Source organism: Dreissena polymorpha, chromosome 12 (genome assembly GCF_020536995.1).
Source record: "Dreissena polymorpha isolate Duluth1 chromosome 12, UMN_Dpol_1.0, whole genome shotgun sequence".
NCBI lineage: Eukaryota > Metazoa > Mollusca > Bivalvia > Myida > Dreissenidae > Dreissena > Dreissena polymorpha.
This window is the reverse complement of record NC_068366.1, coordinates 22,290,461-22,307,483: the sequence shown is the minus strand read 5'-3', so window position 1 is coordinate 22,307,483 and position 17,023 is coordinate 22,290,461. Positions and strand designations below refer to the sequence as shown.

At 43.3% G+C, this 17,023-nt stretch overlaps 1 pseudogene; it reads left to right on the top strand.

Annotated features, from left to right (window-relative positions):
• LOC127852434 (probable ubiquitin carboxyl-terminal hydrolase FAF-X) overlaps positions 1-17,023 on the top strand; it is a 121,425-nt pseudogene that overhangs the window by 51,451 nt on the left and 52,951 nt on the right.

The window sequence follows — 17,023 nt, the reverse complement described above, 5'->3', positions numbered from 1 at the left end:
GAACACTCTAGAAGTCACATTTTGGCCCTATTTCATGAAATTTGGTCAGAACTTTTGTTTCTATGATACAAGAGTTGAGTTCGAAAATGGTTCCGGTCAGTTGAATAACATGGCTGCCAGTGGGGGCAGTTTTCTTATATTTATTTAGTAAAAAAAGCTTGTGAACACTCGAAAAGTCACATGTTTTGCCGAATCATCATGAAATTTGGTGAAAAGATTGGTTTTACATATATCTAAGATGAGTTTGCAAATGGTACCGATGGGTTAAAAAACATGGCCGCCAGGGGGGTGGGGCAGTTTTCCTTATGTGACTATATAGAGAGAAACCTTGTGATCGAACACTATAGAAGTCACATATTTTGCCTAATCATCGTGAAATTTAGTCAAAACATTAATTTCTTGGACAAGCTGGAAAATGGTTCAGATCGGTGAAACTCACTTTTTAGCTCACCTGATTGCTCAGGTGAGGCTTGAGGTTTGGTCTTTGTCCATTTGTCCGTCCGTCCACATTTGGTTTGTAAACACTCTAGGATTCACATTTCTCAAGCATTCTTTATCCGAGTTGCTGAGAGATCTCAGTCAAGATTGATGATGAGCAAAATCACATAATGAATGCCATAATTATTGCCCTTAGATTGTCCAAATTTTCATTATATTATACAGCATCCTTGGAAACAACCTAGAGGTCACAATTTTGTTTCAGATTTTATTAATCTTGGTCATAATATTTATTTTTGTAAGCAAAGTTTGATGTTTGGAAAGGGGGGTCAACTCAAAATATAGGTCACCAATTTAAATCTTACAAAAACACTCCATACGCCAAAGTTTTGGTTCAATAATGATGAAACTTGACCAGGATGTTTTTCTGGTCAATATCTTGGTCAGGTTTGGCATTAGGTAAACATCGAATGAACGGACTCCTCTCAGGTGAGCGAAATAGGGCCATCTTGACCCTCTTGTTTTCTTATTTTTGAAAGATCATCTAATAAATGACCACACCACCACACTTTACCCCCCTCTCAACCCCCCACCTCGACCCCACCCCTGAACCCCCCCACAAAAAAAAACAACAATAATCATTTTGAAACATGGTTAAAAAAACACAAATATTGATTTTTATTATTTTATTTTTTTTATTTTTAGCTCGGCGTTTTTGGAGAAAACCAGAGGTATTGTCATAGCCAGCTCGACTTGTTGTCCGCCATCCGCGGGTGTCGTGCTTAAACTTGCACATTTTGCTCTAAAATCAAAGTGCTTCCACCTACAACTTTTAAACTTCATGTGTAGATGCACCTTTATGAGTTCTACACGCCACACCCATTTTTGGGCCACTATGTCAAAAGTCAAGGTCACTGTGATCTCTAAAAAAAAAAGAATTCTGACAACAAGCTTTCATTTATTAGCTCATCTATTTTTTGAAAACAAATTATGAGCTATTGTCATCACCTTGGCGTCGGCGTCTGCGTCGGCGTTAGCGTTGGCGTCCGGTTAAGTTTTGCGTTTAGGTCCACTTTTCTCAGAAAGTATCAATGCTATTCCATTCAAACTTGGTACACTTACTGACTATCATGAGGGGACTGGGCAGGCAAAGTTAGATAACTCTGGCATGCATTTTGACTGAATTATGTTCCCTTTTTATACTTAGAAAATTGAAAATTTTGGTTAAGTTTTGCGTTTAGGATCACTTTTTTCAGAAAGTATCAATGCTATTGCATTCAAACTTTGTACACTTACTTACTATCATGAGGGGACTGGGCAGGCAAAGTTAGATAACTCTGGCGTGCATTTTAATAGCTTAATTACGTTACCTGATATCATATGCTTACTTATTCCGATAGGATCGTAATTTATCCGGAATTTTTCGTCCGAGGAATCCCACACTTTTCAGAAACCCGTCTAGTAGGACAGAGCGGTCACATAGTGCCGTGTAGCCGCACAACCAAAACGGGACATTACCCAGAATTCACTCTTATTCCGGATGGCGATATACAAAGGCCGACATTTTGTTATTAACTTAATTGTTGCTTCTGTTTCGCTGGATTCTTCTGTTTAACAGAATAGAGAAGTTTTTGTATTGCGTTAAAACATTCTCCGTATATATATCCGTGTATTTCTGTAATTGTTTTGTGTATTTGTTTGTTTGTTCAAGGCAAAATATGCCTCAAACACGTGGCTCATGTGGACACACAAAGGCAGCATGGGACAACGATGGTAGCTGCCTGGCGTGTGCAGGATGTACCCAGGATAACTGCTGCCCTTCCTGTGAGCATTGGTCTGCAGATACCTGGGCCGTTAAGCGTCGACCCTTCAGGAGTCGTGGACGCAACAAGAATAGTTCAGATCAAAGTAGGGAAAGTTCCGTGTATCGGGACTTTCCACCACACGATCTTGACCATACTACACCAGTAGCTGCCAGGCATCTGTCCCTACCCCGTGACGACACCGGACAAAATTTGCCCGGTCCGTTCATCGGGAATGACCAGTTGAATGACTCGGCATCAGATCAAGGTAGGAAAAGTTCCGTGTGTCGGGACTTTTCACCACACGATCTTGACCATATCCCACCAGTAGCTGCCAGGCATCGGTCCCTACCCCGTGACGACACCAGACAAAATTTGCCAAGTCCGTTCATCGGGAATGACCAGTTGACCGGTCCGGAGACTTCACCAGTCACCGGTCACCGGTCAACATTGACCGGTCCGGTCACCGGTCATGCTATGACCGGTCACCGGTCAACCGGTCACCGGTCATTGACCGGTCCGGTCACCGGTCACTGACCGGTCCGGTCACCGGTCAACCGGTCACCGGTCATTGACCGGTCCGGTCAACGGTCATGCTGTGACCGGTCCGGTCACCGGTCAACCGGTCACCGGTCATTGACTGGTCCGGTCACCGGTCATGTAATGACCGATCCGGTCACCGGGTTTCGGTCTGTGCCACAGACCGTTCCGGTCACCGTAGATGTTGACACTACCTTGTCAGTACTCCACAAAGGTAGACGCAGCCGCGTTTCTACTGTGAGTCACAGACGTAAACGTGAAGTGTCTGACTCATCGTCTACTTCAAATAGCCCTCATCATTACCGGAGGGGACGTCGTTCATGCTCACCGAGTGTTTCTCGGCGTAGATTGCCTCGTAAAGAGCGATCACGCCAGCGCTCGGGAAGACGTTCGATCAGGAAACATCATTCCCAGCGCCGCCGAACAGTGTCTCGGCGTCGCAGGGATAAGAGACATAGACCTTCCTCTATTAGGCGCTCTCGGACTCCTAGGTCCCCTAGTCGATCCTTTTCTGAGGAATCTATTGACACCCTTCCACGTGTGTCGGCCTCTATGTTGGCCTCAACACACACTTCAGCCGTTCCTACAACCACTGAGCATAATTTGTATTCAAACACTAGTTTGCATACATATCAAGCTCAAGGTACAGGGGTTAATCTAACCACGTCGGCTACGTTTTCAGCCCCACGGGTCTCTTCCACATTGCATAGAAGTATACCCCGGGCTGCCGCTACACCATCAAATCCCAATACTTTGTGGATCCAACAGTCGCCGGGAATCTTTGTCCCTTTTTCGACTGATCCTTTACCAGCGACCTCTGGTATTCAAAGTGAGTCTGCTGACTTGATCTCTGAGAGACCTAACTCACCAGCTATATCTTTGATGGTGCCGGAAAACGATTCTCTCATGATAGAAGCGAATGAATCTATTATTCCTTCACCTATATCCACCGGTTTCAATCAATCGAATGCTCCTGCAGATGGTTCTATTGAGGCGGGTTCGGAGTCTAATGAGGCCGAACTTTATTATTTGGCCTCCATCAATCAGGTATACGAACTTATGTTCAATACCTTAGATGAGGACTTCTGCCCCCGCCCTTCCTTGTCTCTCACAGGATCTGCAGTTACTGTTACAGAACAGGTAGCACGCAGAAGAGAGCCCGGCAGGATAAGTAAGGCTACTTCCCGAGTGGATCTACGCCTTCCTATTGGCTCTTCCACAATGGCTGTTTTCCAGTCACTTGAACCAGCCAATAAGCCTTCGCCATCTCCATGGAAAGCCCCTAAGGAGCTGACGGAGCCTAAACAGATGGACGGCGGCAAAAGTTATAAGGCCCTGGTACCAGACCCTGCTACCGGTTTGGACCTTTCCAAACTTCCGGTTCCTGATGCTGACATTAGTAAGCTGTCACTTACAATGCCTTCATCATCTACCCATACATCAGTCCCTCTTTCCCTGTTGGAAAATTGGGAGCTGAGAGAACGCCGTTCCATAGGTCTGGCTAACCAGCTAGATCTCATTGCAGCCACAGCCTTAGACTTGGTTTTGGAGCTCTCTGATTCAATCCCAGAGGAGCTCCGGGCCTTGTTGATACATCTTTCACGTACTACGCAGTATTTATCTCACAATGCTGCGTGTTCTATGTCTGAGATGTTAAGGCTTCGGAGAGACCTCATCCTCTCTTCCTTGCCCAATAATTTCCTTTTGGAAACAGGCGTAAACTCCCTTCGAACTGCTCCACTAACAGCAGAGTCTCTTTTCGGAGGGAGGATACAGTCGGCACTTACTGCTGATCGTGAAGATCAGATACATGCCTTCTTAGCTAGGAGCAACTCTGGCCAGCGCCCTGTGGTTTTTAAGCGCCCTGCTTCTAAGCCCCCAGGAGCCCCACCGGCCAAGAACGCTAAAAGGGATAGTTTCCCTACTAAGCGTCCGTCTGCTCCACGTCAGCCCACTAATAGGCCTCCTTTCAGAACAGAACAACTTCCTATCGGAAGCCTTTTGTAAAACAAAATTGGAGTAAGGGCAAACCCAATGCGGGCAAGATGTCATTTAATCCTTCTTCCGGCAAGGGTGGACCTCCTAAAGGTCAGCCCTAGGTCAACCCCTTTCTACCGCCACAACCTCTGATGCCGGAGGTACCAGTCGGGGCCAGACTTATGCACTTCGCAAATCGATGGCTCCAACTTTTCAATTCGAAAAAAGGCCCCCACTCTCTCGCGTCCCAATAGATCTGGTATCTCCGCATCCACAACTTCCAGACTCCATTCTCGGACTCCTGGAAAAACAGGCGGTAGAAAGGGTTCACAACCCTTGTTCTCCATGATTTTACAGTCGCCTTTTCTTTTCCTTGTTTAAAAGAAAAGCGGCTCCCGGAGACCAGTCATAGACTTAAAAGTGTTCAACACGTTTCTAGTCAAACCTACTTTCAAGATGGAGACTCCTGCCTTCATTCGGCGCTCCATCAAACCCATGCAATGGGGGGTTTCCTTGGACCTGGAAGATGCATACTTCCATGTTCCTATCCATCCCAACTACCTGAAGTACCTGCGCTTCTTCTTTCGAGGCCAGGTCTACCAGTTTCGGGCGATGCCCTTTGGATTGGCCACGGCTCCACGAGTTTTCACCAAACTCATGGCCGCAGTGAGCGCACACCTCCGATTACACGGGGTTCAACTGCTTCAGTATTTCGACGATTGGCTCTTACACCAGCTCGATCGTCAACTGCTTCTGCTACACCTAGAGTTCTCTTGGAAGGAGCTCCTCTCTTTAGGACTCCTTCTCAATGTAGCCAAGTCAGACCTCATTCCCTCTCAGGATTTCATATTCGTGGGAATGAATTTTCTGACCCACATCAATCGGGTCAGGGTCTCACCGCAACGTATATCAGACCTCCTTGAAGGTCAGATGGGTGCTGTCCCAATCTCATATCACAGCTCAAGATTTCCTCTCACTGAACGGTATCCTGAGCTCTGTAGCAGACTTCGTGCAGTTGGGACGTCTCTTCCTACGTCCTCTTCAGCACTATCTCTCAGCTCGATGGAAATGGTCTCCAGACAATCTGCTTACACAGATTCCCATCCTTCCGTCCTTAGTCCCCCACCTTCAATGGTGGCTAGACGAGGAGACCCTGTTGGCAGGAGTACCGCTTCTTCCCCCGCAACCGTCTTTACATCTCATAACGGATGCGAGCATGGAAGGTTGGGGCGCTCACCTAAAACCCCGCAGCCTGACATTATCAGGATTGTGGTCTCCTCAGGAGTCTCTCCTGCACATAAACAATCTCGAAATGCGAGCAGTCTTTCTAGCTGTTTCTCAATTCCAATCACATCTTCGGAACTCCTGTGTGAATGTATCAACAGACAACACATCAGTCGTGGCTTTCATCCAGAAACAGGGCGGGACACACTCTCACTCCCTGTATCTGGAAACAATGAAATTACTTGTTCTTTGCAAGAGCCTAAACGTATCTCTCTTGTCCAAACACATACCAGGTCGTCTCAACGCCCTGGCGGACGGTTTGTCTCGCAAACACCAGTTACTTCTGCGACCAGAGACAACCACAGACTTCCTCTGTATGTGAGGCCAGTGTACGAACCAGCAGCGTGGGCGGTAGACGCGCTTTCGTTCGATTGGGATCAACTGGACGCTTACGCTTATCCCCCACCCATTCTAATTCCCCAAATCTTAGGGAAAATCAGGGTGAGCTCTTGCCGGATCCTCCTGATAGCCCCTTGGTGGCCCAGGAGATCCTGATTCAACGACCTTCTCGGTCTCCTGTGCGAATTTCCCAGGGAACTCCCGCACAGGTCAGATCTCCTATCTCAGAGAGGCAGACTTCACATGGATCCAGACATGTTCCACTTACACGTCTGGCCGTTATCAGGCAATCCCTGCAGAAGAAACGCTTTTCTGTCAGGGCTTCAACACTCGTTGCCTCTGCAAGGAGAAAGTCCACCAGAGCAGTCTATGATGCTCGCTGGAAACTCTTCTCTAATTGGTGTGTTCGAAGGGAAATTGATCCCCTCAATCCCTCTGCTAGACGCATAGCGGATTTTCTAATCTATCTCTTTGATGATAAAAAACTTTCTCTTAGCTCCATCAAAGGATACAGATCTGTGCTTTCGCATACCTTGGCATTTCGTAAGTCATCACAAGTCTGTGCTGACCCAGCCATTTTGGAACTGATCCGAGCCATGGAACTTAAACGTCCTGTGTCTCGTTATCTTACCCCCAAATGGGATTTGGTTTGTGTTCTTGGATCGCTTATTAAAGCTCCCTATGAACCCCTTAATCAGGCTTCTTTACAGTTCCTTACCTGGAAGACCGTTTCCTTCTTACCATGGCTTCATCAAAACGTAGAAGTGAAATTCATGCTCTTTCTATCGAAGAAAGCCATCTTCGTTTTGATTCCTCCGATGGCTCTGTCACCTTGTTGTGTCAGCCAGGATTCCTTGCTTAAAATCAACTCCCCTCTATGGCTTCTAAACCCTTCAAGGTCCCAAGTCTTTCTAGAACTTGTGGTAATGAAGATGAAGATAGACTCCTCTGCCCTGTCAGGTCTTTGAAGTTCTATCTTAGTAGAGTTAAGTCTATTCGAGGTTCTCGTAAGAGACTCTTCATTCCCTTAAAAGGGGGGGGGGGCGATGTGTCTGCGGCTTCTATTTCCCGTTGGGTAGCCTCGACTATAAAAGGGCTTACTCTTCTCTTTCTTCAAGGGAGTCATCCCTTTTTAAGATTAGACCGCATGAATTACGAGCAATGTCGGCTTCGTGGGCATATATTAATCATACCCCACTCTCTGACGTGCTTCAAGCTGCTTTCTGGAGGAATCAGACTGCTTTTTCATCTTTTTATCTTCGTTCTCTGGAGTGCCAACAGGACAACTTGTATTTGTTGGGCCCCCTTGTGGTTGCACAAACGGTAGTATCTTCTACGGCATAGGTATATTACGCTTATCCGTGAATTTAGTTAATACCGTAATAACGAAGATTAGCTGAGAACCCGAGATATGGGTTCCGCTGTGATGGGGAGATTTTCGCAAACCTTCTCGCCTCAGCTGCAAATTCAGCATATGATATAGGTAACGTAATGAAGCTATTAAAACAAATTTTTCTAGTAAAATTCATTTTAATTAGAAATTACTTACCTGATATCGGTAAGTCCCATCTCCCACCCCGCTCTTCGTCTAATATTTCATATTTTTTATTGGAATAAGAGTGGATTCTGGGTAATGTCCCGTTTTGGTTGTGCGGCTTCACGGCACTATGTGACCGCTCTGTCCTACTAGACGGGTTTCTGAAAAGTGTGGGATTCCTCGGACGAAGAATTCCGGATAAATTACGATCCTATCGGAATAAGTAAGCATATGATATCAGGTAAGTAATTACTAATTAAAATGAATTTTACTAGAAAAATTTGTTTTTACAGAATTATGTGCCCTTTTTATACTTAGCAAATTGAAAATTTTGGTTAAGTTTTGTGTTTAGGTCCATTTTATTCCTTAAGTATCAAAGCTATTGCTTTCATACTTGAAACACTAATTAACTATCATAAGCGGACTGTGCAGGCAAAGTAATGTAACTCTGACTGGCATTTTGACAGAATTATGTGCCCTTTTTATACTTAGAAAATTGAAAATTTGGTTATGTTTTGTGTTTAGGTCCACTTTATTCCTACAGTATCAAAGCTATTGCTTTCATACTTGCAACACTTATTAACTATCGTAAGGGGACTGTGCAGGCAAAGTTATGTAACTCTGACTGGCATTTGGACGGAATTATGGGCCCTTTATACTTAGAAAATTGAAAGTTTGGTTAAGTTTTGTGTTTTGGTCCACTTTACCCCTAAAGTATCATAGATATTTCTTTCATACTTACACTCGCAAACTGTCATAAGGGTACAGTAAAAGGACAAGTTGCATAACTCTGGATGTCATTTTTACGGAATTATGGCCCTTTTTTGACTTAGTAACTTTGAATATATGGTTAAATTTTGTGTTTCGATCCACTTTACTTCTTAAGTATCAAGGTTATTGCTTTCAAACTTCAAATACTTTCATGCTATCATGAGGTTACTGTACCTGGCAAGTTGAATTTTACCTTGACCTTTGAATGACCTTGACTCTCAAGGTCAAATTATTAAATTTTGCTAAAATTGCCATAACTTCTTTATTTATGATTAGATTTGATTGATACTTTGACAAAACTACTCTTACCTGACATACCACAATAGACCCCACCCAAACTATCGCCCGTGCCCCCCCCCCTTCCCCCCCCCCCGAATCCCCCCCCATTTTTTTTTTTTTTTAAGATCATCTCACAAATGACCACCACACCCTCACACTATACCCCCCCACCCCACCCCCTCCCCAAATTGTTTTTTAAAACGGTTTAAAAACAAAACTATTTATTTTGATTATTTTATGTTTGAAATACCGTCCAACCATCGCACCCAAGAATCCCCCCCACCCGAATCCCCCCCTCCTAATTTTTTTTTTTAAAGATCATCTCACAAATTACCACCACACCCTCACACTATACTCCCCCCGCCTCACCCCCCCCCCCTCAATTTTTTTTGAAACGGTTAAAAAACACAAATATTTATTTTTATTATTTTATGTTTGAAATACCCTCCAACCATCGCACCCAAGAATCCCCACCCCCCACCCCCCCCTACCATCCCCCCCCCCACCCCCTACCATCCCCCCCCCCACCCCCGATTTTTTTTTCCTTTTTTTTGCATTTTTTGAACATAATGTAATAAATGTCCACACCCCCACACAATTCACCCCTCTTCACTCCACCCCTCCCTCCTTTGTGATTTAAAATGAGAATCCCTTCACCTTTAAAAAGAAAATAGATGAGCGGTCTGCACCCGCAAGGCGGTGCTCTTGTTAAAAACTGCACCCGCAGCCGAGCGTTAGCACCCGTTATGCGATGCTCTTGTTTTTCTTATTTTTATGCCCCCCTTCGAAGAAGAGGGGGTATATTGCTTTGCACAAGTTGGTCGGTCGGTTGGTCGGTCTGTCGGTTGGTCCGTCCACCAGGTGGTTTCCAGATGATAACTCAAGAACGCTTGGGGCTAGGATCATGAAACTTCATAGGTACATTGACCATGACAGATGACCCCTATTGATTTTGAGGTCACTAGGTCAAAGGTCAAGGTCACGGTGACCCGAAATAGTAAAATGGTTTCCGGATGATAACTCAAGAACGCTTATGCCTAGGATAAAAAAACTTGATAGGTAGATTGACCATGACTCGCAGATGACCCCTATTGATTTTTAGGTCACTAGGTCAAAGGTCAAGGTCATGGTGACTGGAAATAGTAAAATGGTTTCCGGATGATAACTCAAGAATGCTTATTTCTAGGATCATGAACCTTCATAGGTACATTGATCATGACTGGCAGATGACCCCTATTGATTTTCAGGTCACTAGGTCAAAGGTCAAGGTCACGATGACCCGAAATAGTAAAATGGTTTCTGGATAATAACTCAAGAATGCTTATGCCTAGGATCATGAAACTTTTTAGGTACATTGATCATGACAGGCAGATGACCCCTATTGATTTTCATGTCACTAGGTCAAAGGTCAAGGTCACAGTGACCCGAAATTGTAAAATGGTTTCCCGATGATATCTCAAGAAAGGTTATGGCTAAGATCATGAAACTTCATAGGTACATTGATTATGACTCGCAGATGACCCCTATCGACTTTCAGGTCACTAGATCAAAGGTCACAGTGACAAAAACCATATTCACACAAATTGTGTGGCACAATGGCTGTCACTACAACTGAGAGCCCATATGGAGGGGCATGCATGTTTTACAAACAGCTTTTGTTTGAAAGATGATGTAATAAATGACCACACCCCCACACTATACACTCCTCTCCACCCCCACCCCTCCCCCCTTTTTGATTGAAGTATTGAGATAGGTCCCTTCACCTTTAAAAAGGAAAGTAGATGAGCGGTCTGCAACCGTGAGTAGGTGCTCTTGTTTGTTAAGATAGTTTCTGAAAAACGGCTTGAGGAATTTCATTATAAATTGATACATAGGACTGAAAATTTAGAATGATGCAAAAAATCCAAACAAGCACAGAAAACAAAATTGTGATGTGTGCGTTGGATCAAGGAGAATGATGTATTGTCCATGGTACTGCCAGACAGCATACACAAACCTCAGTACGTGGAGAAACTGGTGGAGATCCTGAGATTCCTGATCAAAGAGAAGGCATTGTCACTGCAGAACCTGGATACATTCTGGGAGGCACAGGTACACACTGGTTTCTAGTAGTATATTTAGGGACCAGGGTTAGTAATGTACATTGATTTTGTAAGATCATGATTTGATCAAAGAAAAGGCACTGTCACTACAGAACCTAAATCAACTGTAAGAGGCACAGGTGACACTGTGGAACATATACATGACATTGTGTGTATGAAAATGTTTAATTGACGATTTTTGCATGAAAATGTGTACATGACAATATGCTCATGACCACGAATGCATTGGTATATGACAATGTCTACTTTCTACTTGACAATCTGTACATGACAATTTGAACATGACCATGTGTAGGCTAGTACACAACGATGTGTACATTACAATGTGTATTTGAGGTCAAAGAAGATGTCATAACATTCAAGTAGTTTTATATGCCATCAGGTTCTGTAAAACTTAAAAATCAAAAACCTGTATGCATTCAGAAAACATGTATTTCTTTATTTCTCTTTCATTTAAATGGAAGTATCTTTTTGTTGTTCTGAACTCACTTTTGACAACAACTCTTTAAACATAAATGTTCCAACATCTGGGTGATGACACAATGCCATAAAGCCCACTGTGTGCGTTTCAGTCAGGGAAGCATGACGCCATAGTGAAGAATGTTCACAACCTGCTGGCAAAGTTGGCCTGGGACTTCTCACCAGAACAGCTTGACAACCTCTTTGAGTGCGTCCAGGTCAGTAGACATCATTACTGAAACTAGTAATTGAGTCTTGTTTTGCTTTTGCTTAATCCTTGTGCTTAAAGTGCCGTCCCAGATAAGCATGTGCAGTCCGCCCATACTAATCAGGGATTTTAGTTTCCGCCTAGACTGAATTTGCGTTTAGGAGAGACTTTCATGCAATAAAATCAATTTTATGACATTGGAATGTTCTCCATCAGGCATATCTTAGGCAACACTTTATGCACATGCATAAAATCCAGTTTTCCCAGAGCGAGGCTCAATTTACTGGACCCCTTTTTAGTGCTTAAAAACTCAATTCCTGTCTGGCATAGGTAATAGCTTTATTCTTTGTGCACATGGAACATATTCACTTAAACCTTTAGATGTTTTGGGTACTTGTTTGATGTTCTATTTCCATCTGATAGGAAAAGTGGAAGTACTTAATTTTGAACTGCAAGCACCACCCCATCCCCATGTACGGTCGGGCCATTGTTGCAATCTTGCCCATGATCAGTAACACTTGTTTTCTCTTTTTAAGTATTCTTTAACTTCTAACCAATGTACAGCTTAGCTTGTATCAAGCAATCTTATTGGTCTTAATTTGACTGGAGCACTTCAAATCAGGAATGCCTCTTTCTGCCTTATTTGGACTATTGTTTAGAAGAGACTCCATTAAACAAAAAATTATATAATTTTGATACGTATAATGTAGTTTGCTGCTCATCACAATGTTAGGTTTGGAAATGAAGCCTTTAAATCTTGACTGTATTATGTAAATATTTTTAATTTAAGTTGATTTCTTAAGGTTCTACAAAAAAGACAGTCTGTATCTGAGTGATGAAGAGTAAAGCGGTAGATCAAGTCCAATTAATTTTTGCTTGTTTTTTTTTATTAAAAAGTTTAATTGCCTGGTGGTACATCAGGTCTTTGGGGCATTGGTATTTGTAGTTGAAAGTTTGAGGATTCTTTCAAACATTAATGTGATTCTACATATAAGAGTGGACTTTTTTATCCTTTATCTTTCCATAGTGTAGGTTGATCTGAAGCTGTGTTTAGGAGTGTTTTGAGCAATAAGAAAATAAATTATAGTTTACTTTAGTATGAGAATACAGGACTTCCTTCCGGACTTTGTGAAGTGGCCATTTGCCTTTCAATTTGTGAACAAACTGATTTGCAAACTTTTAGAAGTTGTGAAAATTTGATTACTAAACTTCCCACAAATTTGAACAGTGGCCATTATCGAAAAAGGAAAAAAAAAGTATATTGTGTCATCCTGTACTCAGTTTCTATACCACTGTTGTTGGTGGCAGGTGCTGAAGTTGCTATGGAACCTGGCCTACAGTGAGGACATTCCCACTGAGATCATGAACCAGGCCCTGACGGCACACATCAAGATCCTTGACTACAGCTGCAGTCAGGTAAAAGGCATTAAATGAGCCGCATACCAAGATCCTGGATTACAGCTGCAGTCAGGTAAGAGACATTAACTGAGCCGCATATTAAGATCCTAGACTACAGCTGCAGTCAGGTAAGCGCCATTAAATGAGCCGCATATCAAGATCCTGGACTTCAGCTGCAGTCAGGTAAGTGACATTAAATGAGCCACATATCAAGATCCAAGACTACAGCTGCAGTCAGGTAAGCATTATTAAATGAGCCGCATATTAAGATCCTGGACTACAGCTGAGGTCAGGTAAGCAAACTTTAATGAGCAGCATATCAAGATCCTGGACTACAGCTGCAGTCAATTAATTGACGTTAAATGAGCCACATATCAAAATCCTGGACAACAGCTGCAGTCAGTTAAACAACCGCAAATGAGCCGCATATCAAGATCCTGGACTACAGCTGCAGTCAGGTAAGCAACCTTAAATGAGCCGCATATCAAGATTCTTGACTACAGATGCAATCAGGTAAGCAACATTAAATGAGCTGCAAATTAAGATCCTTAACTACAGATGCAGTCACGTAAGTGACATTAAATGAGCCGCATATCAAGATCATTGACTACAGATGCAGTCAGGTAACTAACATTAAATGAGCAGTATTTCAAGATCCTTAACTACAGATGCAGTCAGGTGAGTGGCATTTAATGAGCCACATATCAAGATCCTGGACTACAAATGCAGTCAGGTAAGTGGCATTTAATGAGCTACATATCAAGATCCTGGACTACAGCTTCAGTCAGGTAAGTGACATTAAATGAGCCGCATATCAAGATCCTGGACTACAGATGCAGTCAGGTGAGTGGCATTTAATGAGCCACATTTCAAGATCTTGGACTACAGCTGCAGTCAGGTAAGTGACATTAAATGAGCCACATATCAAGATCCTTTACTACATCTGCGGTCAGGTAAGCAACATTAAATGAGCCGCATATCAAGATCCTTGACTACAGATGCAGTCAGATAAGCGACATTGAATGAGCCGCATATTAAGACCCTGTTCTACAGCTGCAGTCAGGTAAGTGACATTTAATGAGCCACATATCAAGATCCTGGACTACAGCTGCAGTTAGGTGAGTGGCATTTAATGAGCCACATTTCAAGATCTTGGACTACAGCTGCAGTCAGGTAAGTGACATTAAATGAGCCACATATCAAGATCCTTTACTACATCTGTGGTCAGGTAAGCAACATTAAATGAGCCGCATATCAAGATCCTTGACTACAGATGCAGTCAGATAAGCGACATTGAATGAGCCGCATATTAAGACCCTGTTCTACAGCTGCAGTCAGGTAAGTGACATTTAATGAGCCACATATCAAGATCCTGGACTACAGCTGCAGTCAGGTAAGTGACATTTAATGAGCCACATATCAAGATCCTGGACTACAGCTGCAGTCAGGTAAGGGACATTAAATGAGCCGCTTATTAAGATCCTGGACTACAGCTGCAGTCAGGTTAGCAACGTTAAATGAGCCTCATATCAAGATTCTGGACTACAGCTGCAGTCAGGTAAGTGGCATTTAATGAGCCACATATCAAGATCCCGGACTACAGCTGCAGTCAGGTAAGTTACATTTAATGAGCCAAATATCAAGATCCTGGACTACAGCTGCAGTCAGGTAAGCAACATTTTATGAGCCACATATCAAGATCCTGGACTACAGCTGCAGTCAGGTTTGCAACGTTAAATGAGCCTCATCAAGATCCTGGACTACAGCTGCAGTCAAGTAAGCAACATGAAATAAGCCGTATATTAAGATCCTTGACTACAGATGCAGTCAGGTGAGTGGCATTTAATGAGCCACATTTCAAGATCCTGGACTACAGCTGCAGTCAGGTAAGTGACATTAAATGAGTCACATATCAAGATCCTTGACTACATCTGCGGTCAGGTAAGTGACATTAAATGAGCCGCATATCAAGATCCTTGACTACAGATGCAGTCAGATAAGCGACATTGAATGAGCTGCATATTAAGACCCTGTTCTACAGCTGCAGTCAGGTAAGTGACATTTAATGAGCCACATATCAAGATCCTGGACTACAGATGCAGTCAGGTAAGGGACATTGAATGAGCCGCATATAAAGATCCTGGACAACAGCTGCAGTCAGGTTAGCAACGTTAAATGAGCCTCATATCAAGATCCTGTACTACAGCTGCAGTCAGGTAAGTGGCATTTAATGAGCTACATATCAAGATCCTGGACTACAGCTGCAGTCAGGTAAGTTACATTTAATGAGCCGCGTATCAAGTTCCTGGACTACAGCTGCAGTCAGGTAAGCAACATTGAATGAGCCACATATCAAGATCCTGGACTACAGCTGCAGTCAGGTAAGTGGCATTTAATGAGCCACATATTAAGATCCTGGACTACAGCTGCAGTCAGGTAAGTGGCATTTAATGAGCCACATATCAAGATCCTGGACTACAGCTGCAGTCAGGTAAGTTACATTTAATGAGCCACATATCAAGATCCTGGACTACAGCTGCAGTCAGGTTTGCAACGTTAAATGAGCCTCATATCAAGATCCTGGACTACAGCTGCAGTCAAGTAAGCAACATTAAATAAGCGGTATATTAAGATCCTTGACTACAGATTCAGTCAGGTAAACAACATTAAATGAGCTGCATATCAAGATCCTTGACTACAGCTGCAGTCAGGTAAGCAACCTTAAATGAGCCGCATATCAAGATCCTTGACTAGAGCTGCAGTCAGGTAAGCAACATTAAATGAGCGGCATACCAAGATCCTGGACTAGACTGCAGTCAGGTAAGCAAACTTAAATGAGCCTCATATCAAGATCATGGACTACAGCTGAAATAAGGTGCAACCTTAAATGAGCCTCATATCAAGATCCTTGACTACAGCTGCAGTCAGGTAAGTAACTTTAAATGAGCCGCATTTCAAGATCCTGGACTACACATGCAGTCATGTAAGCAACATTAAATTAGCTGCATATCAAGATCCTGGACTACAGCTGCAGTCAGGTAAGCAACATTTAATGAGCCGCTTATCTACATCCTGGACTACAGCTGCTGTCAGGTAAGCAACCTTAAAGGAGCCACATATCAAGATCCTGGACTACAGCAGCAGTCAGGTAAGCAACCTTATATGAGACAAATATCAAGATCTTTGACTACAGATGCAGTCAGGTAATCAACCTTAAATGAGCCACATATCAAGGTCCTGGACTTCATCTGCAGTCAGGTAAGCGACATTAAATGAGCCACATTTCAAGATTCTGGACTACAGCTGCAGTCAGGTAAACAACATTAAATGAGCCACATTTCAAGATCCTGGACTACAGCTTCGGTCAAGTAAGCAACCTTGAATGAGCCACATATCAAGATCTTTGACTACAGCTGCAGTCAGGTAAGCAACCTTAAATGAGCCAAATATCAAGATCCTGCACTTCAGATGCAGTCAGGTAAGCAACCTTAAATGAGCCTTATATCAAGATCCTGGACTTCATCTGCAGTCAGGTAAGCGACCTTAAATGAGCCACATATCAAGATCCTGGACTACATCTGCAGTCAGGTAAGCAACATTAAATGAGCCGCATATCAAGATCCTGGACTACAGATGCAGTCAGGTAAGCAACCTTAAATGAGCCGCATATCAAGATCCTGGACTACAGATGCAGTCAGGTAAGCAACCTTAAATGAGCCGCATATCAAGATCCTGGACTACAGATGCAGTCAGGTAAGCAACCTTAAATGAGCCGCATATTGAGATCCTGGACTACAGCTGCAATCAGGTAAGCGACATTAAATGAGCCGCATTGCAAGATCCTGGACTACAGATGCAGACAGGTAAGCACCCCAAAATAAGATGCATA